This window comes from Esox lucius, chromosome 19 (genome assembly GCF_011004845.1).
Source record: "Esox lucius isolate fEsoLuc1 chromosome 19, fEsoLuc1.pri, whole genome shotgun sequence".
Taxonomy (NCBI): Eukaryota; Metazoa; Chordata; class Actinopteri; order Esociformes; family Esocidae; genus Esox; species Esox lucius.
This window is the reverse complement of record NC_047587.1, coordinates 36,416,758-36,439,917: the sequence shown is the minus strand read 5'-3', so window position 1 is coordinate 36,439,917 and position 23,160 is coordinate 36,416,758. Positions and strand designations below refer to the sequence as shown.

At 41.0% G+C, this 23,160-nt stretch overlaps 1 protein-coding gene across 7 annotated transcripts in view; it reads left to right on the top strand.

Annotated features, from left to right (window-relative positions):
• Nucleotides 1-1,621: 1,621 nt before the first annotated feature.
• Nucleotides 1,622-23,160, top strand: part of LOC105018466 (transcription factor SOX-6) — a 103,821-nt gene continuing 82,282 nt past the window's right edge. For 2 of the 7 annotated variants that reach the window (XM_029115153.2, XM_029115145.2), the window contains exons 1-2: nucleotides 2,653-2,965; nucleotides 17,206-17,267. The gene's annotated coding sequence lies outside the window, so the exon portion shown is untranslated. Of the gene's footprint in view, nucleotides 1,963-2,652; nucleotides 2,966-17,205; nucleotides 17,301-17,567; nucleotides 17,598-23,160 lie in introns of those variants that run through there. The other 5 variants (XM_029115146.2, XM_029115147.2, XM_029115148.2 and 2 more) reach the window with 5 other exon arrangements.

Below are 23,160 nucleotides of genomic sequence, written 5' to 3'. Positions count from 1 at the left end.
AATACAAAGACATCTAACCAGGGTTTTTGTCTGCATCTATATGATGCATCAACTTTCCTTTTCTATATTGCAATGCTGATTAGTGAGACAGGTGTGACACAAAGTAGGGTGTAAGAAACACAGGTGTGCGTGATAACTAGGACACAACTTAGAATTCATATTTAGTTTTGACATGGAGTGAAGGAAACAAACAATTGGAATTTCCTGCTTTCTTGGGTACTGCAGGCCGAATGCAAAATGTGCTTTCCATTAAAAACGTCTACCGATCACGGATGTTGCAATAATGTCAAATCCCGGGCATGTGCGTGGACTTATTAGCACAGTGGCTAAATGCTATACTGCACCAGTTCCCAAACGGTCTATAGACTTTGGCTAGGTCAACCATCAAACCAGACATCAATGCAGCGGTAAGCTTGAGCTGAAGTGACCAACTTTACCAGAGGGTGGCGTAAGAGTAACATATTTACAATTACAATCTTAAAAAGGTACTTTTGAAAGTCAACTTTCGACTCCATATAATTAGGCTATTAATCCAAAACGTTTGTAGTTTGTAGTAAATAAAGTAGTGTTGCTATTAAAATCATATAACTTAAATGACGGGATAATAATCCTACATGTTTAATAATTATAGTAGGCGTATATGCATTTTTGGCTTTCCAAAATAATGTTATACATATATTTATGGGTCAATCAACAATCAGTTACCAAAGGTGACGTTTACCACATTTAAATCTCTTATAACAGTAACATGTTTTAGTTCAAGTAAAATGTGCTATCAAAAACAATACTGCCTATCCTTATTCTGACAAAAAAAAACGCCTATATCGGTCTTATCCAGACGCATATCGTGTGAGCCTATTTTTAAAGATTAGCCTATTTAATAGGATCACAACCACATAGCCCACTCTTTGCGTTTTAAAATACACAAAGAAATATTCAAATTTTGATTGACTAATTAATGTCAATTTGATAATTTCCCATACGCTGTCTGCAGACTTACTTTGGCCGTGAACTCTTATGTTGGACCAGGCCTATTTATATTATTCAGTGTGCCCAAACATTTCAGAACAATTTAGAAAATTGCCAAATATACTTTAATCATGTAATAGCATTGTCATTGTATTTTAACTCTTCTTATTTCTAAACAGTGCACGCACATTGATTTAGTATAAATGTCCTACATAGAAACGGAAGGTCCTCCATTTGATTGTCTGAGGCTATGAACCCCATCATACAAACGAATTCGATTCAACCGGGAAGCTATGTGTTGTGGATAGCCTCTATAGGCATACAAGATTGTGCTTTAAATGGCATTGACATTGCAGGGCGATCTTGTGACGCATCATGATTGTTTCGATATAGCCTACGATTCTAATTATATAATTCGCGTATTTAAAAAGAAACTCGATTTAGCAACATATAAAGCGAACGAGTCTAAGCATTTCTGTGCTGTGGTTATTGTGTTTTGAAGCACAAACTTTATAAATAATAAAAATGCTAATAAACCTATTTACACACACACACACACACACACATATCTTCTCACACGCACACATACACACACATTTTACACTCTCCTCCCTCGGTCGCTCCTTCTGAATAGTCTTTGGTTTCATTCTTCTTTGCATCCATCAGGGAGAGGGAGTTCTGCCAGTGCCCGAAAACATTGAACAGACACTCACTTCGCCTAACTTTTAGACTGTTGCACGACGAGAAATGCTTAAAATACTTAACATATATTGGCTGCTATGTTGATTGACAACAGTGACTTTCTAGCTGAACAGGGGAAAACAAAGTTACCAAAGCGCCTCTCGCCATTCTGACAAGTCTAACTTACTTTGCGCACCGGAGTTTTTAGTGGCCACACAAGTTGACTATTACTTTCTACACTTATACAGACAACAGTGATATGATTGTTCTTTGATGTCAAGCGGATACCCAGACTGGATACATCAAGCAAAGGTAGGAAAAGCAATATTGTGTCGTTATATCTTAACATGTCCATTTAGCAATATGGAACTTTGACTGGCTGTTGTCTTCCAGTTATAACGTTTTCAAGGCTAGGTTCTAGCATAATATATTAACATTTTATAATTTATGAATATGTCTATTACCTTTTAGGTGATGTTTATTATTGTATTTTATTAAGGGAACATTTAAATTGTATCGCCATGGGTTCGTGACTCGTAGGCTAGTGATGTGCAAAGATTTGCTAAGTAATCAAGTCATTACTAGTGCTTTTCAATTGCAGATTCAGATGCAATATTTTGTGCATTTTATGCCTATATGTTTGTTAGGCCTGTGTTTTAGTGGAAGACGTTAAAATAACTTTTGTGAACTTAAGTGTTATCAAATGTTTTCTGTAAAAATTTGAATTAACTAATTCTGTTCAACCGCGGTTATGTCAGTACATTTCAATGTAATAGCCCGGCAGCTAGTCTAATAAAAGTCGTTTTTCCAGGATTCCGCTTGAACTTGCTTTGCGATCGAGCCCTGCGGCTTGCAGATGGCTTGTGGTATTATTGTAAGCTATTGTAATAGAAAAAAAGGTAGGAGGTAGTTTCATGTTCGGCCACATAGTGGTACTATTCATCGAAAACGACGTGCAGTTTTCTGGCCACCACAACAGTAAATGTCGAGCCTTTTCGAGTTGGTTCGCTGTGCGCACGCGAGTCCGGTTGGCTTCCGCGGCATGTCCAAATCTGAATGAATTTGATACAGTTCTAATCAACTGGAAAATGGGAATATTGTCGACGCTGCTGTGTACGGGATGTCTCTCTCACAAGTTTACTCTCTCTCTCGGGTCACAGAAACTGACCCTAAAAGAATGCGTGGTGAGTCATAAATCAAAATAGACGCAGGCTAACCCTTCGTTCTAAAACTGATCCATTGGGAGACAATACCAGAGAAACAAGACTTTGGTCCCAGCGGAGAACACGGCCAGACGAAAGGTGAAATTATTGAAGTAAGTTACCTTCAATTGGAAATCAGAATACTTTATAGGCGACACATTTCGAATTTACTTAGTTTTTTACTTTTCAAGTTGATAACAGTCTTTAATCTTCAGACTAGATTTTTTTTTTTCTACATTTGTTTTTAATTATAGCAATCATTACAGGAATTATTACGGTTGCATAATATTAAAGTATAGGCAATTGCAACATTTAATTTATAATTTAAGTTTAAGGACTATGCATGTTATAATTTTAGTTTAAAGACTATGCATGTTATTGTGAGGGACGTTAATTTAGTCTGCTTAGAAGTGTAGGGTAGCCTGAAGCCTATTTTGGCTTGCATTTGACTGTAACTTATAGCCCAGAGGTTCTCAAACTTCTCGGGGACCGCCAAACGTTTCACAATATCGTTGTAGCCCTGACCTAGCTCATTTGATTCACCCAATCAAGGGCGTGATAATTAGTTGACATGTTGAATTAGGTGTGCTAGCTCTGAAATAGTTCAAATACACGGAACAGCTGGTGGTCCCAGAGGAGAGGTTTCATTTGGGAAGGCTATCCTGTGAAAAGGTTAACCGTTTTCTTGAGGTCACTATGAGGATTCGTGTGGTTAACTTGATACATTTACATGTCAGGGTACAGGAGGACGAGGCGCACAAGCATCATCGATTTCCTGCAAAAGGGAGATAGATCATCATTGTAGGGTGTTTCCCAAATTTAGACACTCGGAACTTATTAGATATCGCGTTCGGGAGTTCTGCACGCGCACAGATAAGGTTATTGCACGCACTGACAACCAGTACGATTTCAAGCGCCAATGAGGGGTTTTAAAACAAGTTGATTGTAGTATACTTGTTGACACTGCAATGACACTGGAAGACTATAGCCTGAAATGACAACAACATTTCACCCAATTCGTTAAATGTCCTATGGTTGCATTGCTATTTGAACACATTTAGGATCCTTTATCCGGGTTGAAATAGCGCCTGTAGTCACCAGCCAAGTTTATTGTCTTTGCTTGCTAGCTGAAGAATTGAGAAGCACATTCCCGTTGTAAGCGAGTGTCTGTTTGAAAAACAATCCGACTACGGGACCCTCCGCGGGGGTGAAGTTGATCTCGTATGGCATTTTGTTTTGAGCAGGTGCTGTGTGTTGAAGTTCCCTCATAAGGTAAAGTGGTATTAGAGTGCGGTCCACGTCCAAATGGCAGACTTATAAATAGGCTGCCAATTCAGCACATTGTCCCGGGACGGCAGTTATACAAGGGCTGTGCTGTCCACTGTCTGAGAAACCTTATAGTTGCTGCGCACTTGTAACTCGCCTGCATATAACCAGCCTGTACTGTTCTGTTGACTGTGTGTGTTAATTCAGCGTTCGATTCTGATATGATCTGCGCAAACAAATTAAACATCGCTTATCTTTCACACTCAATCTTTACTGTGGGCTTTCTAGTAATTATATCTTGAAGTCCCCTACAACTGCATATAGGTTTATATGTTTTAATCTCCCTAAGTGTAGACTATCATATCCAACTATTTACACAACAGTAACTCTCAGATTTATTTTAACAATCAAACTATTTTTTTGTTTTTGCGTATCTGTTTGCTCAAACAAGATTTTTTTTGGGGGAGGTTTGAAGATAAATTGTATGGATAAATGTGCAACACTGTTTGCTATTGAGGAACCTGTTTACGCATTCAACATGAAGTTATTTAGAACAGACGGTACTTTTTTAAGGTTTTAAAATGACATATATTTCAATATCATTTTCACAGAAATTAGTAATAAGATGTAAAAGCCTTATTGATTTTGAGAACACGCAAAGAGGATCCTCTCCAATTTAATAGATGGTTCGTTAGGCCTAACAATGTTTTTATTTAAACACCTCTTTAACTCGTCACATGAACATTCCTGAGTAGTTCTGTCCTTTAATTGTTGGCCTTTATAGTTTCAATTTCTTCTCATTATTCTGTATCCCCTTGTGTAAATCATATGACATAAAAGTTGTGATATAGATACCAAAAACAAGTTTTACATGTCATTCTTTGGTTTTAGCGTACTCCATCCAATCTAACTGAAAGATTCAATTGCATTTTGGTTGTGCAAAAAATATTGCAATAAACGACAGTTTATTTTTTCTCTTGTGCATTCCCTTCAATTAACCTAGAACACTTTCAAATTGTTCACCCCAAATTTATCAGAACTGTAAAATCAATAAAAAACAGTTGCTAGTTTTTACGATGAATGCTGATGTGAATTATTTGCTATTTGCAGCCGAATAAAAAGAGATTTTGGGGAGAATAGTTGCCCTGTTAGCTTTCTCTTTCATCCAGAGTGACATTCTGTTGGCAACACACAAGGGGGCAAGCAGTTGCTGGCGACTTACAGGTGAGGGTGTTTGACAGCTGGCAGAGAGAAAGAGAGAGAGGGAGAAAGAAGGTGAGAGAGAATTTGAGTTATGCATTTTATCACATTTGGCTGCAGTTATTAGAAGCTAGCCTGCAGCCTACCATAGTAATAACATAGCAATGGCTACAGGTCTATTTCCAAAACAAACCAAATTTATTTCAGTAATGACTCAAACACATTTGATAAAGAATACGTTTTTATTAATTTTACTGCATTTTATCCATGTTTTGGCACTGTTCTCTTTTTTGTCATCTTGTTTGAATTGCCTTTTTTATAGATAAAGCTCATTCTGCTTGTGAAAACTACGCATGCATTCCTGAAACGTTTGCCTTGCATGATTTGTAATTTTGTCCATGTTTTATGATTTCAATCCCCTTGAAATTTGAAATAAACAGGCTGTTTTGTTCTAGGGAGTGCGCAAGCTAGAAAGTCATCGTTATTGGCTGTTTAGGTCTTTTGAAAGACACCAGCACCCAAATTGGATACGAGTTGTACAAACGGACATTAAACTTTTAGCCATAAGTATTTAGCTCCACATCGTAAGTACATACTGGCCATCCTATACTTATCTGCAGCTGTATGACACACCCAAATTGCAGTCTTACTGCCGAAAAAGAAAGGTTGAAGTTCTGGTGAATGGCGCTTGAAGTGCGACAGCTGATTGAGGGGGGATGTATTGCTTTCTATTTTCCCTCAACCATATAACCTTGGAGTCTGATTTCCTATTTCGTCCATTTTCTCTGTTCCACTGTCAGTGGCTGTGAGGAAATGCCCTTTATGTGTGGTGCTGCTGTGGCACCTGCTCCACCACCGTTCAATTATCCATCAACATGGGATCATACCTGACAAACAAGTAACAGCCATTACATAAACTATGCTTAGTACTCCTCCTGCGAAATCCACTTTCGTGTGTTTGCTCCCCCTCAAACTAAATGCTGTTCACTGTCAGACATTGTGCAAGGATTGGCCAGTGTTTTAGGGTTTTGCAACATGTAGCAGGAGTTAGTCTCCAGGCTTTAACACAAGCATTTCTTCTCTTTCTTTCCCCTTTGAAAACCTTGGAACACACAAGGGGAAACCTTGTCTTCAATGGGATCCTTCCACATGTTCCCAGCGTTTCTGAAGCTAGCATTAGCTGTGTGGAGGTTTTGTGGATACTGCCAGGACCCTTTTGCTTAGGCCAGTTGTCTAAAACCACTTGTTCAGAGCTACTGCTCTATTCACCGTAACATCCCTACCACCCTACAGGGACAAAACCCAGCTGGACCGGCAGCCATCTTAATCATCAGCCATCATGTTTATTTAGGCTTGTCAAAGATAATACCTGGTGGATTCCATATAAAGCCCACAGGAAATGGCATCACAAGGCAGCCGTGAAGGAACTCCAAGCCAATCGAATGATAATTCGGAAAGTCATTGTGTTATATTGTCCTGAAATTACGTCTTACCATCGTCCAGGGCTTTCAATTAAACCTAGAACAGGCTTAATCAAATCTTACCCTACTAAGTCTGGAGTGCTGCTGGTTTTATTTTTTTAAAGATTTTTTCCCCCAGGCATATATGCTCTATTTGACAGGAACGTGTGGAAAGACAGAGGAGAGTTTTTGCTGAGAAGCAGTCAGCTGGACTCGAACCGAGGCTACATATTACAGTTGTTTGCCGGAGGCAGTGGCTTAGACCGCTGGACTAACCAACACCACATATACTCCTGGTTTTCTGTGCTACCTGATAATTAACTTCAACCACCTGGTGTCTCACATCCCTGATTAGAAGGGGCATATAAAACAAACAAACAGTGGAACTGGCTTCCAGTTCTAGTTTTGTATCTGTGGGAGACCTAGAGGAACTCAAACACTCTGAATGGGAACCTGCCCATTCCAAATATCTCCTAGACAAGCAGGTCTACCAAGCTTGTTCAGACAGCAGTTTAATGCTTGTATGTGAGTGTGAAATAGATCAGCGTCACATCTATATTCTCCACTGTACTGCCTGGAACTTCTATCATTGTAATTTTATTAGTGTAGTTTTAACAGTGGAATCACTGTTGGTACAGGCCAAGGAGTCAAGGAGTTCTGGAAAAACATTCCTCTGGAAGCAAACTGCAGGTAAATTGCTGCATTTGTTGTTGTCCTCTGGTTTTGCCAGTGGAGCGCTGCATTTTTGATCAGTCTCTTTGGTTTTAGCCAAAGGAGTGCTGACTTTTAGATTTTTGACAGATGGAGATGGCCTAGTAGTGACTGACACTTGTGCTTTAGTCATTCCATGGCCCTCAGTCCACCGTAAAGCCCTGTTATTGCACTGCAGCAGATGCCTTGTCTATTATGGAAGCCTTGATGATTTACCAGAGAGGGAAAGAGCGCTAGCTAGACAAGCAGCTTTGCTGATGTACAAGAGCTCTATTTTCTCTCTCTCTTTTCTCTCTTTCTCTTTTTCTTTCACTCTTTCTCAAGGTTGGGGAAATCTGGATTTTGTTTTTAAAGTAGATACCAAAAAATGTATTATAATAACATTTGAATTAGCCAAACAGCAACATTTTATTCATTAGAAAAATCAAATTAATATTCTACTAATAAATAAAAGTCATAAACATATCGATTTGAATATGAGTTTGCTTATAACTCAAAGATGTCAGACAATATTTCTGTATGCCACAATATGTTCCCCAAAGCAGTATGTAATGAAATGCATTCAGACAAATATATATATATATATATATATATATATATGTATATATATACACGACTTTACTAATATTTAAGATCCTATGAATTATTTATTATATACAACCCTCTACATCAGCTAAAAATATTTTCATACCACTGTAATTATTTGTTTTAGGAGAAGTCAGATGCATTATACTTAACATCAATATACACATTTCTGACCATGGTGATGTTTGGATTTTTCAATTTACTTTCATTATATTTGATTTCCATTAATTGACCATTTCAAATTAAATTCAAATTCAGTTTTCTGTGGGATTTCAATTCAATATACATTCAAGAATCTGAATAATTATTGGAATTAAAGAACACTTGCAAATCAATTCAGAGTTGACTCTAAGCCCTTTAATATACTACTATGCCTCGTTCTCTCTTATGCCTTTCGTCTTACCTGGTTTCACTTTACCTTGTTTTACATCAGAGATTTGTTAGTCTAGTACGTGAGTAAAAGCCTTAATTAACCTTAATAAGCAGATAATTGGCTAATAATACCTTGTTAGCTGTTTGGCAGGCAAACGGTGGCAGCAGGTTAAGTTCTGAGAATTGTCTTCACCTGACAGACAAAGCAATAGTTAATGATCAAACCTACCACATTAATTGGCTATGAACAAGTTATAAACAAGCTATATATTGTCTCAAGTAATTATGACATGCAACATAAATGGGCCTGACACAGGTTGTAAACTAGTTGGTAGACGTTACCGGAGCATCAGGACACGCACCACCAGACTCACAGTTCTTACTTCAAGACCATAAGGCTGCCCAACCAGAAACACTAATCTATTGGTCAGATGTACACTTCATATGCTCTGGTCACATTCTATGTATATTCATGTACATTAGCACATTTTAATGTATCCATTTATAGACACTACTATCTATAACATTTATGATTTACTGTCCATATTGCCATTTTTACATTATTTGAAATTGTTCCATATTCCCATTTCTACATTATTTTAAGTTGCTTCTAGTCACTATCGTTATGTATATTTAGTATTTTCTGTTATTATTTTTGCTTCATATATTTCTTTATTACTATGTAGATGTCGCGTGACATGTCACAAGATTTTCATTGATCTGAATGACGCATGTTATTCAGTGCACTTATCAAATAAAATACTTTGACTTTGAATGGGCTTGTAATGGTCTCATGTCCAGCTTCAGGCATCACTGACATACATACGCTGCTGCGAGGGGGATCCTGAACAAAATAAAATTCTCCCCCCAAAAAAATATCATATTTTTTTTTTAGGGAAAGAATAATAGAATAATTAAAAATGACTGTCACTCACTCAATAGCTGTCATTGGGCCATAATCATATTAAGCCAACATTTTGATTGGTAGTTAGTGTGAACAGCTTTCTAAACCTGAATTGATCATTTGATCATGGTCAAATCCTCCCTCAGCTGGCAGGACATGTGCCCTGTGGGGCTGATCTGCAGTTGGCCAGCGTTGATTTAGTTAGTTATTCTCACCCAGATATCATATGAACATGACACAGTTCATGGTCGGCAAAAAGTGTAACATTTTAGGTCCTTTTTACTTTTAGGAGTCTCTCACCAACTCCAAGACAAATGGGTGGAATTACAGGGAGCAAACAAAATGTTTTCCTCCACCAACAAGAGGGGGGCCACTAAAGTCATATTATTTGTGAGGTGGAGTGCCAGACAACCAAATTTATTTCGCTTTGGTTGTATGAGCAGGCACTTAATGGTCTTCAGACCAGGAAGCTTCCATTCCCCAACTCTGTAACGCACGTTCGCCAGCCGCCAGGATGCTAAAAGGGTAGCTCGGAAAATATGAACACTTGACTCAAAATCGAAATGGAAAACAAATCATAATGAAGTTAAGCCTGGGTTTCTTTCTGTTGTGTTAAAAAAGAAAAATGGCCCTCCTCCTCAAACAAAAGAGGCGCTATAGAAGAAAGCTGTGAACGAGTTACCATATCAAATAACAAAACCCAGACTAGCTTTTGTTAGGCATTTCATTGTGTGCTTTACAAACTCTCTTAAAGTTGACACAAGTTGTGCCGAACAATGGCCTGGAACGTGTTGACATTTGTCTTTGTCGCAATGTTTCCAAGTGGATACATTAGTGTCACCTGCAAGGAGCATTTGGCTTGATCATTGCACATAACCGTTTCAACCGGCTGCAAGACTGTCTTTAGTTATTAGTAGTTATTACCATTACATTATTACTAGTCATACTACCAGAACTTGCTGTTAACCACGGTTTGAAGACAAAAAAATATGTTGAGTAAAAAGCATCATTTAATAAATGTGTTCCATGAATATCTGGCTCTTTTTTTATGGGATCATGTGATTTGTTCTCTGCATTATTGGCATGAATTATATCTACAGCTAGTCTTATTCTGGATATGGTCGAAAAAAGGGAAATGTGCTGAAATGCTGTGGTGAGGGTGTGTGGTTTGGCCTCCCATACCGTTCCCATGAGCCTCTCTGACCATCTGAAAGGACTGCTGAAACTGACACACTTCGCCGACAGATACGCTGGCCTGACACACACACACACACACACACACACACACACACAAACACCCGTATTCTGGGTCTTCTGGATATGGGGCCTTTTGTGGATCGGGTTCTTGTATATTGATATGTATCACAGCAGGGATGTTGAGATGTTGGGCAACATGTTTCAGTGCCTGAATGAAAAGCTCCAGCTCCACGAGCCTATTCTTCACCACTCGCACATCAGCCACTCCTAATCGGGTGTGGCGGCACCGCGGTGGGGTGTGCAAGGACTCAGAAAATGTGCGGTCAGAACCCCAGTGGAAGGACAGTGGTCCCACCCACCATGACCCTATAGCGGACCGTCGGTGGGCAGCAGTCGACGCAGGCTGTTTCTGTGGGTTGCAGCCCGGAGAGTCCTTTAATCACACTATCGTAGTTATGAGGCGGTGAGAGCCAGGCCCATACTACGACTGGGTCTGTTTGGAGGACCGGTAGTTGGAGTTGGACCACAGAGAAAGAGATGAGACCTGGGAGTTGGAGTTCTGCCATAGGAAAAGGGATGGCCCGGGAGCTCCAGAATAGAAATGCACAAGCTTTGGTTGAGATCCCTCAAACTCTCCCAATATGAGATACATAGTAATCTGAGTAAGGACATGGGACACAGTTTCAGAGTTTCAATAAACTCAGACATATTACAATCTGACATTGAACGTTTAATGGAGAAACTATCCAAAAAGTTAGGTTTGGGATAGAGTAAAATAAAAAGGCTAACTATTTGTATTTTTGTTCAGTGCCAAGAAGGCGTGTCCCATTTTCCTGTGGACCCTGATAAAGATGTCATATTGCAGTCTGTTTGGAATGGATGATAATGTAGCATACAACTTGTATGGGGGTGCTTTTCCTCTCATGGCTTATTTGTGTACACTCTAGTGTACTGTGTTGTGTAAGCAGGAATCCAATTGGCTAAACTGCTGGGCCAAACTCTTTCTGGATGATGGAGTATACTGAAGAGAGACTGGCACCAGTACCGTTGACTAAGCAGGAGTGCAGTCAGACTTCACTGTGACCTCATGTAATCAACCGCACTGTATACGTTATGACAGATAGACGTCGAGGCTAACCGAAATTTGTATCGAAGGGTTTCTCAGCACCCCCCCCCCCTTCCCCATCATCTGCTCTCGCAACAGTAGCAGTGTGTACAGGAGCCCATCTGAAGAAAATTACTAGCATTTCATGGGACCCACCTGTTGTGCTTTCAGCAGCGCTAACGCTAACCTCATGTCACCAGGACTTCGAGTGCTACCAGCTACACTTGCCTTCTTTCAGCCATCGCCGTCAGATCGGTCGGTCAGACTACATTTTCGGGGTGTTACTAACAGTTGTAGCCAGGAAAAAGTACTTTCCTCGGGGCTCCAAACCTTTCAGTGTCCACTGTAATGGCCGCCTTTCGGCAGTAGTGGAAAACTGCTGCCTCAGCAGGCTGTGTCTGTGGGAATTTGAACTGTGTCCTCCTTTTTAATAAGGCGTATATAGGCTGGCTTGTGATGTCAACTGTTATTGCTGGATGCATGCTGTAGGAAAAAATCTAATTTGCTTTTCTGAAGAGCCATAGTGAAAATAACCTAAAGTCACTATTGTGGCAGCCCAGGGCCTCTGTGTTAAATGTTGCTTTCTTTACTCATGCCATACATTGTTTAACTTCATGTATGTTTCCTGCGCGTTTGTTTCCTAGTGTGACACTGGTGTCAGTGCACAATTAACTCTGTGCCCATTATTTCTTGTTGCACGCTGGAAAATGGTTAAGCACCAAGCCTTCTGAGAGAGAGTTGAGAATTAGAACAAACATTGAAACACGCCACAAATGATTATATGTTCTAGTGCTCTTTTGTCATTGTGTAACTCACTTCTATAGGAGGTGGGGCCAGCTGAAAGGTAGTAGGCAAATGAGAAGTGCTTTGGATGGTCTCAAACAACTTCAAAAACACATACACCCCCTTTCTGACAGACAGGTTTGCCATAGGCAATTGTCATCTTTCCAAACGGTGAATCATGATGTTTTCCCTTCAAGGTTTTGTTCTCGTTCAGTCTTCTGTCAAAAGGGAAATAAGTCACTGCTTCGCATGTACAAACCGTTTGGATCCGTGAGAATGACCAAGGTATTTGTGGATACCTTGAGGATCGGGGGATCGATATAGTACCTCTTTGTTCACAGCCCATCCTACAGAACTGCAAGTTAGCACTTGGCTCTATTGAAGTGGTGGTGAGCGTGATACTAGCCGTCGTCTGGACAAAAGAAAGCAGAGATGGTAAAGGGCCCGTTGAGATGCTGGGAAAACCTGGAGCACAGTGCAGTACTCACCCCAGTACTCACCCCAGTACTCACCCCAGTACTCACCCCTGCCTGATTTAAGAGGGCAATTTCAGCACCCCGGTCTGAGCACCGGGAGAAACCCAGGAGCGACATCATATGGTAGATTTGTGTTCCCCCACTAAATCATTTCCCTTTCTCGCAGATTAAGCCCACTGGAGGATTAGTAGACAGTCGTTTCCCCCCAGCTCCCCACTGGACTCATTTCCATTTATGCATGCTGCAATTCATTACAGGCCCTGCTCTGGCCCTGTAAATCCAACCCTGGTGGTTTCTACATTAATTGCCCTGAGAATTGAAATTGTTATCGGGACATGACACAGTCGACGTCCAGTTGATGCTCTGTAACCTCAGGTCAATAAAGCACTGTCAGTCTTTTGAGTTACTATTCTGCCATGGGATCTGATTGCTTTATTTTTGTATTTTTTGATTTTGCTGTCCTTTTGATATCTTTACAAAGGTCAGTGACTGTTTCTCTTGGGCAGATCTTTACCCTCCGACGTTGCGTTTTTACTTTCAAGGGTTTCAAGTTAAGGTGCTTCTCTTTTTGGTAATGATACCAACACTGATGAACCTCTGATGGTCTACCTTTTAGGGGTCTATCAGGGGCTTCAAGACAATGCTGTTAGGCCCAAGAAGGCAGTTCTTCTCACGGCAGGTCTTTTCATGCAAAGGCCGTCGGGCTCCAAAGCAACTCCCTCACAGGGCCTCCTTTCTTGTCTCTCACGCAGTGACGTGTTTGTGCATACCTCTACGAAAACCAACAAAAGAGACAAAATCCTTTTCACGGCTCCCTCAGACATTCCCTCCTTGTTTTTACAGTGTTCAGGGAGCGTTCGCCGAGTGGAACAGGCTTTGTCTTGAAGACAGGGGGAACAATGGCAGCGAGCATAATGTAATCTGGCCTAAGTGTACCGAGCATGGGTGAGGTTGAGACTGATGTGTTGCCACTTGCCCCCTTCCTGCTGTCACCTACTCAATATTTCAGGTTTACGACGGCCTCAATAATGCCGGCTGTTAGTCAAGTCCATCCAGTGTTAACCATGTCTTTTTGTGTGGAAGCACTGAAGCATTTTAGTCATGCAAAGCATCCCCTACCTAAACCCCCTCCCTTTATTACAGTTTATTGAAAATTCACATCTTGGTAATTTTTTTCAGACAGAAAGAACTGCCTGCAAAAGGGAGACGATTGGTAATGTGTTGCCTACCAGCTGAGAGCGTTGGGCCTGAAAAATCTCTCGTCAGTCTCTCTTCGTTCGCATGATGTAACTTCACTTGGACTGCACCTGAGCCTGGGCCAAACAAGTAGCTAGCTGCCTTCTAATTTGCCCATTTTCCCCATTCCCCCTTGTACAGGTGTTTTCCGTAGCTGCCCTGACTTTTCAACTAACTCAGACGTTGAAATTTTACAGCTGCTGGAACTTTTGCCAAACAGGTAGCAGCCATTTCCCAGTTGTCAGAAGAAGATGGGGACAGTTTTATCTCTCACTCACTTGTCAAAACATACTGCACATATGTCTGTCTCTGCTTGTGTGGAGGGGAGACTGTTTGTGTCTGTTTGCCTGTGTGTATGTCCATGGGATGAGATGAGATGGGATGAGTGAGCATGTGCCTAGGTGCACATGAGTGTGTGTGTGTGGTGTGGAGACTCCTTGTCAGGCCAGCGCTCCCACCAGATATGCCTGAGTTGGACTGGATGGGGTCCAGTGGGTTGTAATTCAATGATCTGGTGGATATTCTCAGAGGAGAAGGCCTGTCTTTGTTATTCTGGGCCTCTGCGTTCTGCCTCCCTGTTTTCCTGAGCAAATGTATAGACCTCAGTTAATAAGGTTATCATAGCAGGCTGTGAGCCTTTCACCCACGCCTCTAAGCATGAACTGAGCACTGACTTTCATAACTGCCTTGAGAAAGACTACACACACACACACACACACACACACACGCACACTCATACACAAACATGCCAGCACACAAGCATGCTCACACACACAGAGATGCCTTTGAGGGTTTCGTCTTGAGTGCGTTGGCATGTCACATTCCATATCCTGTGAAATGAAGGTCTTTATGTTGAAAAGTGTTTGTGTGTGTGTGTGTGTGTGTGAGTGTGTGGAGTGTGTGTGCGTGTTGGCTACTGCCCGCGTATGCGTAAGCCAGCCTGTGTGTGTGTGTGTGTGTGTGTGTGTGAAGTGTGTTCCGTGGCTTGTTCCTGTCCTCTCCTGGGTAGCCAGCTGTCGTTCTGATTACCCAGCGTCCTCCAGGTGTTTGAGGCCGCCAGCTGCAGATGGGGGAGTGGCGAGGGTGTGCGGGGTGCTAGAGGAAGAGAGAAGGTAGGAGAGGAGAGCGACAGAATAACTAGTTCTGCAGATATCTGGAACGTGTTCAGACGAGCTGACAGGTCGAGGGTATGAACAGCACTCGAGGGATTTTTGTCATAGTTCAAAGGATTTATTTTAAGGTGGCTTTGACTCTGTGTTATTTGGACTAACTGTTATGAGGTGGCAGTGATTGTTCTGCGACTGACGCGAAACAGGCTAAAGAGTCAAGTTTGGATGTGGTACATACAGCATCTCGTTTTAACTCTGTCTCCTTTGATAATACCATTAATGGTAGAATTTGCACAACTCACCCAAGGTCCGTTACTAAAGGACCACAGCACACTATTTCTTGGAAAAGAGTAGACGAGTGGATGATTCTACTTCAGAAGTGGTGTTTTCTGCTGAATATTTGTTTAGTAGAAGTGGGAGAACTTCTTAGAATACAAGGGTTCTGGGTTGTTTTTGTTGGAATTGGTCTTAATTGTGCCCTCTGAGAAAATAAGTTGGTTGTAAAGAGAGAATCATTTTCCTGATTAAGCCATGAATAAAAGATCATATGTGCCCTGTATTTGCTTTTTTCTTCATTGTTCTCAATTAGCTTCAAATTGTAGAATCAAAGGCATGTTTGTTTCGACCGTTTTACACCACTGCATTGCTCTTAGTTTCAGTTATAAAGGCACTTACGAAATAATGTTTACTTTGATGATGTTAGCTTGTTGATAGTGTGTTTGAGTGTCTGTGTGTCTGTGTTTTTGTCTTCCATGATTGGCTACATGCACCATCCCCACCTCTCTCCCTCTGTTGTCCTCACTCTGTTAGTTCAATTCACTTGTCCTTATCATTAAAGTCATTTCCGATTTAATCCTACCAAACCATTGGCCTCAAACCCACCACTTTCTCTTTGTTAATGAGATATCCAGTCATGATCATTTCCTACACCTAATTAGGGCCAACCCGTAACGTCTCAGCTCTGGGTCCCGTTCATTAAGAATGTATCACGTAGCGTCTTTAAAAGTGTTGCAGAAGGAAAGCAAAAATGTCTATTTGAGATCCTCCCTGTTGTCTCCCGTTATGCTCTTAATGAACGCAGAACTAAACAGTACATTTCCTGTTACTTTCCAACCTGCTGGTCCTTGGAGCTACAGTTTCACAGCTATGTCTTTGATGTATTGTGGTTGTTGTGGCGCCACAAATGCAGGTAGTTAAGGATGCATGGGGGTCAATTAGGTTTGACCCCAGTAACTCGCTGTAATCGGCAGAGCCACTGGCATGAGGATGTTTGGATGCTAAGTAGTCCGCGAGCACACAGCTCGCCGCTCTGTTTCCACTGGGCAGTGTCCGGATGTGACTCTACTCAAATAGCACCCTGTCCCCGACACAATGCACTTATTTTGACCAGCTCAGGTCAATAGCGGTGCCCTATGTAGGGAATAGGGAGCCGTTTGGGACCCTTCATTTCTCTCCAGGATTAGGAGGACAAAATGGCTTACCTCGTGGCATCAACAGTAATTGTGTTACACCGAAGCTTAACAAACTTCTGACTTCAAAGTTGCGTTCAATCACTATAACGTTTCGTGTGTTGCTGGTTTTGTGTGCATTAAGACAGGGTGCTGTTTGTGTTTCATTACATTGCACAGTCTCTCACACATAGAAACTATGTTCGACAAGCTGGTATTGAAGGAACACATTGCATGCCTTCATGTAAGTTGGGAGGACATAGTGCTACGCTGAAGATAGAGACATTAGATTAGAAACAAAATTATTGTAGTTTATTTATAATGCCATGACCATTTGCTTTAGGGGGAGACACTGAGTGACTCCTAACTATACAGAACCTAATGACTAGGGTGTGTGGAGGGGAGGAATAAAATACATAAAGCCAATACATTTTGCTGACCTAGTTATAAACTGTCCAGACAACAATGTAACAGTGATCTCTTGTTTTTGCTCTTTTTTAGGCGACGTTCATGAATCCGACACTGACACACAAGTGAGCTGAGGTGTTAGTCTCTCAACTGATGTAAGTGTTGAGGCTATACTGACTTCTACATATGTAAGTGTTAAGGCTAGTCTGACTTCTACATATGTAAGTGTTGAGGCTATACTGACTTCTACATATGTAAGTGTTGAGGCTATACTGACTTCTACATATGTAAGTGTTGAGGCTATACTGACTTCTACATATGTAAGTGTTGAGGCTATACTGACTTCTACATATGTAAGTGTTAAGTCTAGTCTGACTTCTACATATGTAAGTGTTGAGGCTATACTGACTTCTACATATGTAAGTGTTGAGGCTATACTGACTTCTACATATGTAAGTGTTGAGGCTATACTGACTTCTACATATGTAAGTGTTAAGGCTAGTCTGAATTCTACATATGTAAGTGTTAAGGCTAGTCTGACTTCTACATATGTAAGTGTTAAGGCTAGTCTGACTTCTACATATGTAAGTCTTAAGGCTAGTCTGACTTCTACATATGTAAGTCTTAAGGCTAGTCTGGCGTCTACTGTACTGTTGTAAATGTTAAGGCTAAACTAACCTCCACTGATGGAAATGTTGAGGCTATATTGACTATTTCTGCTGTATGTGTTGAGGTTATTCTATCTCTGTAACAAGGCTAAATAACTGGCTACTGAATTTAAAAACAGAGGAAATTAAAAAGCTACAGGGGTGTCGAAAATAAGCCACAAACATGAAAAAGGGAGCTTTCACTTAAAAGCTTTGAATAAGTGCCATAGGTTCCTCCTTCGCAGTACAGCTGAATCATCGCAATCAGGAATTTGGATCTCAATTGCAGCACACTGACAGGGCCTGGGACTCTCGTGGTGTGGAGTATGAATAGGCTTTAGCGCCGTCCAGGGTGGGTCTTAGGAACGTTGGACAGCGTTAGCTCGTCGCGCTCTAGCGACTCCTTGCTGTGGTTTTGGTGCCAGCAAAATCAGCTGTAGTCATTGGCTGAGGAACTTCCTGGTTGTGTGGGTGGTATAAGAAGTAGCAGAACGGCTCGGCAGGATGCGCTTAGGAGGACTTTCCCAAGCTGGCTGGGAGTCGCTGCAACGAGGCTCGGCTGTGAATTGGGCTTCAACAAATTGGGAGGGGAGGATCAAATTGGGTAAAATCACCACACAAAAAAAGCATGGAAATGTAGTCGTATACGTCACGCTAGAAAGGAAATGTCTTAAACGGCGACCAGCAGTGCACACACTTTTTGATGTCTGGGTTTTGTCAGTTTTCAGGTGAACAAACTGTACCTGACTCGGTGCGTGTCCGTTAGTTTGCCTTCATCGTTCAACGAACAGAGTGCTTTTGATAGCTTCCCTCATACTGATGTCGACCACTACTCTGGTCAGTGTGTTTCTTTGTATTCAGTCAATAGGGGCTTTCAGTAAGGCGTAGAAAGGCCTCTTTTAAAGACACACAGGCAGGCAACTCTCCAGGAACCTTTCAGTGCTACACTACAGTATGGCTTTTAATGGGCTTTCTCTATGTTCGCAATAAAGATCATATCTAGAGTCAGATGTCGCTGCTGGTAACACTAGCCCAAATTAAGCCAATATTATTGAAGTCATAGATATAAATGGTTTTATCAAGGGGATAAGATACTCATAATGGATGTAGGGATTGGAGATGTTAAAGAAAAGTGCCATATGGTTTAATACCAAATTTATTACATAGCTACCTGGGCAAAATGTTAATTGCCTGAAAATGTAGATGTTACAAGGATTGTCTCAAGGGAAAATCTAGATGAGATATCTCAGAAAGATATAATCTTTCATATAATTTTTGGTGTGTAATACACAAACTGTGTTGTTCAAGTTAATTATTCTTAGCCCAAAACGAATACTTGTTTTTTGAAAATGTACACAGCCATCTCTGGACATCTAAAAAAAAAATATGCATTTCATTTTCTAAGTTCAACACCTGTTTGGATGAGCAGAACATCCATGTTTATGGGCTACAGATGTCTGACATTTTAATTGACATTATTAGGGTCTTCGAGAAGGCAGTTGCTTTTTGAATGTATCAATTAAGTATAGTACATGTACAATCAGGATTCAAATACTGGGTCACCTTTAAGCTGGTCTGGACCAGTTCCTACCAACGTTATTGTGTGCAGAGTGTCCTGTAAACATCAATTACCTTTCACTCCGTGAAACTGCAGGTTGTCCAGTTTTCAATGCCACCCTCCATTCTCGGCTGCAATGCTTCATATGAAATCTGACACCAATGCTTTGGGGTTGGCTCTGCAGATCTAGGCCCTGTCTAGGATACAGCAATGGAAAGGCGAGTCGCAACTAAATGCAATAGTGGTTCAACTCGTGTGATTTTCCCAGGTGGACCCACAGCTCTAAACATAAAGAAAAGACCAAGGAACTTAGTAGAAGAATGAACAGTTTCTATTGGTTACATTGGTTATAGTATTGGGGTGCAACGATATGCCTATGGTACGTACGGTACATTTGGAGGTTTGAGGGTCACGGTTCACTTTTTTCAACAGTTACTGCGGATCAGTTTTTAGTTTACTTGGAAAAAGATGCAACACTAACCCAGGAAGAATATATAATGCCTGATGACAGCACAATCTGTAATGAAATAAAATGAAATATGTAGACATGGCACAAATATTGTTTAACAATCAAACAGTGGGGTACTGAAATAGGTAAGAGAGGGACATTTGTAATGTGGCTCAAGCAACCTACATAGTGCAGAAACCCTCTCATTTCAACCTAAGGACAGGTGCACACACACACATTCATTGCTCTTGTCATTTCTTTAGCTCAATTAGACTGAGGCTCAGGGCTGCATGAATGCATTTGAGAGAAAAAGTTATTGTTTGTTACTACCAGCTCCGTAGACTACTTTCATCAAGCATTGGCAACACACAATTCATGTTTTATCAACACCTCTCTGTCTGTCACCGTTGTAGTCTACTGGAATTTCAAAATGCTGCCAAACTGGAGATTTAGAAAGCTGTAATTGTTCTACTTTCTTAAAAAGCAATGTTGGTTTATGAAAACCACCACTCACCAGTTTCTCCTGGAGCTTGGCTCAAACAGTTGGAAAAGCGCCAATAGTTATTATATTTTCAATTACAAAGTGACCAGCTGCGCTTGTTTAAATAGAATAGCCTAATATGTTTTTCACCCCAGCTCATTTATTCAAGAGGCATTCAACACAGTGTAGCTAGCTATCTATTTTAAAAATGTGTTTTTTAATGTGTTCTTCTTTCCTTGCAAATTGCAGGGAGCCCCCTGTACCGATCGGTACAGTTACAGATATGTGTACCATCATCCCTAAATTGTATTTTTAGTGTATTAGTTATATTATATAAAATATAATTATTATTTATGGCTAAAAGAATAACCATTCAATTAGTAATTCTATTTAGATGGAAATCCTAAATTACTATTATGGTTCAATTTGTAATAAATGTTGTCTTTGTGCCCATGATATTATATGAAAAAGGAGAACCTTTACTGTATCGTTCTGGATTTATTGTTTGTTGGTATATCTACAGTTTGTTGGCCAGAGGAGGAAACTCTAGTTCAAGGCTTTGTTGTTTAGAAGGTCAGTAGTATTTCAGTGCATACTGCTTCAGTCATTCCCTGAAATCACTTGAGAAACGCCAAAGTCAACAATATTTATTTTAATCTGGCAGAGAAGGCTCTGAGATTATCTACACCTGGTGAAAGTCTTGAAAGGCATTCTGTGTGATAGCTGAAATGGATATTATGCTCCAAAGTCAGTATTGGTCCGACGTTTTCAGATCATCACCGTAGTCTGATGTAGAGATGAGTTTGCATCCATTGTGTTGTGTGGATCAGCTTTAGGCCTCAACACAAATTAATAGAGGATTAACTGAATTACAGACGTACAAGCTGACTCAGTGTACATTTCTTCCATTCTTTTTGGATTTACCGCCTAATGGGATCGCACAGCTTCTGGGTGGCTATCTGAAAAGGTTATGAACCTGCGCAGACCTTGCCTGGATCTCGCTGTCTCCACCTTTGACGTTGTTGAGACAGTACGGACGTGTGACATGGTGGAAACATGACCCCTTAACTTTGAATTCTACTTTCATCAGTTGACCCCTAATTTCCTAATTGGATCAGATTTAGCGGGGCAACTTGAAATTGCATTATTATCTCTTTTAAGATGCCAATTGCCTCTCCAATTGAATTACACGGCGGAGGACAAAAGTGAACGCTTTTAACGCAATTACATGAGTCTTGTCATGGCAGACCACAGTGTGTTTCCCCCTGCTCTGTTCCATATGGTTACTGTGTAATCATGGAATCAAACAATTTACCTCCATAGGATATGACTTCCCACTCTGTTTTCCCACAGAAACCCCTGGCTGAACGTGTTTCAGGTACCACGGTTATACAGTATTTAATTACACGTTCACTTTGGGCCTTTATCAAGCAACTCTGATTAGGATTGCTGATTTTGGATCAGTTAAGCCTTTTTAATCACAATGAATAGGATTAGTTAGACGGGGGGAGTTGGTCCCAGATTAGTGATCTGCTCTGAGAATCTTACTGTTTTGGTAAAATCAGATCATACCACTGTCCCATGGCTTTGGAAGTGTACTGTAGGAGCTATGACATGCACTAAATCTATCTATCTAGATGTAACTTTTCCCCCTAATGATTGTATTTGTGTAATTTGTGTGTTCATAGCAGATCTATTTTAATTGACTCTTGGTAACTTTTTTTCCTTTTTTTTGGAAGAAACTCCTTAAAACTTTGGTCTCAGTTTCTCGAATGGTACCACAACTTTGGACATGAGCCTTATGAACCCCGGTCTAAATTAGTACGCTTTATAAACTCCTTAAAACTTTTGTCTCAGTTTCTCGAATGGTACCACAACTTTGGACCTGAGCCTTATGAACCCTGGTCAAAATTAGTACGCTATGTAGGTAATAGGGTCCATTTGGGCCACATACTAAATCCCTTCAGGTTTCTCAGTTGTTAAAGCGTAGCGCTGTCTATTATGCCAGTGATTTAAAAGAGTTTGAGAGAACTGACCAGGCCAGCCAGATCCCTTTTGGATGGATTTATGGAAGCTAATGATTTTACAAGACCTATGAGGATGCCGGTTTGGCTTGCTCCGAGTTGTTTCCTCAGGGTACAGATCTAGGATCAGATTCCCTTCGCCGATAAGTAACCGTAGTGTGGAAAATGCTAAACCGAACCAACGTCAGCGTCTGAATCCTTCTTCACCCTTCTCACCGGGGCACTTTCCTCAGAACAAAACAATACACTCTTTCCTACTGAGTCCACGTCCTACACTGTTCTGTAAGCGTTGTTGTCTCTGACACGAGCTGCGTCGATTGAGGGGCCAACTCGAGCAAAGGCGAAATTCATCGCCTCTTGGAGGACGGTGGAAGTTGATGAAAGTTTCTCTTTACTGTTGAAAGTCCAATCAGACCTTTTTCGTCATCAGGTTTTGATTGGTGTTTGGTTTTTATGTTAACGAGGTAACAGTCTTGGGCAAAGCCTTGCACACTGTTGGTCAGCGTGGAAGCTATCATCCAGTCATTGTTTTGCAATTGTTTGACTTATAGGCTCTTTAAGCCTCACAAATAAAGACGCATTTCAACTGAGTGCTAAGGGACTCATTTAGCTGGTGGTGTGAATGAGTGTCAGATGTCTGTGCTTGCTCAAGGGAGTGTGTGTTTGTTATTGTGTGTATGTGTGTTTGTGTGTACAGAGTCTGTGTCACTATACCGCCCATGGCCCATATGGTTTGGTTTTGAATGCGCTCATTGGTTGCAGATGGAGAAGCTGTAGGTTGGGTCCGGGATGTGGTTCCTAACCCAGGCTGGATCAGCGAGCGGCTCAGCGCCAGCGAAACACTCCACCAGCTTCAGCCCACAGCCTCTTGACAAAACCACCCCGATCCA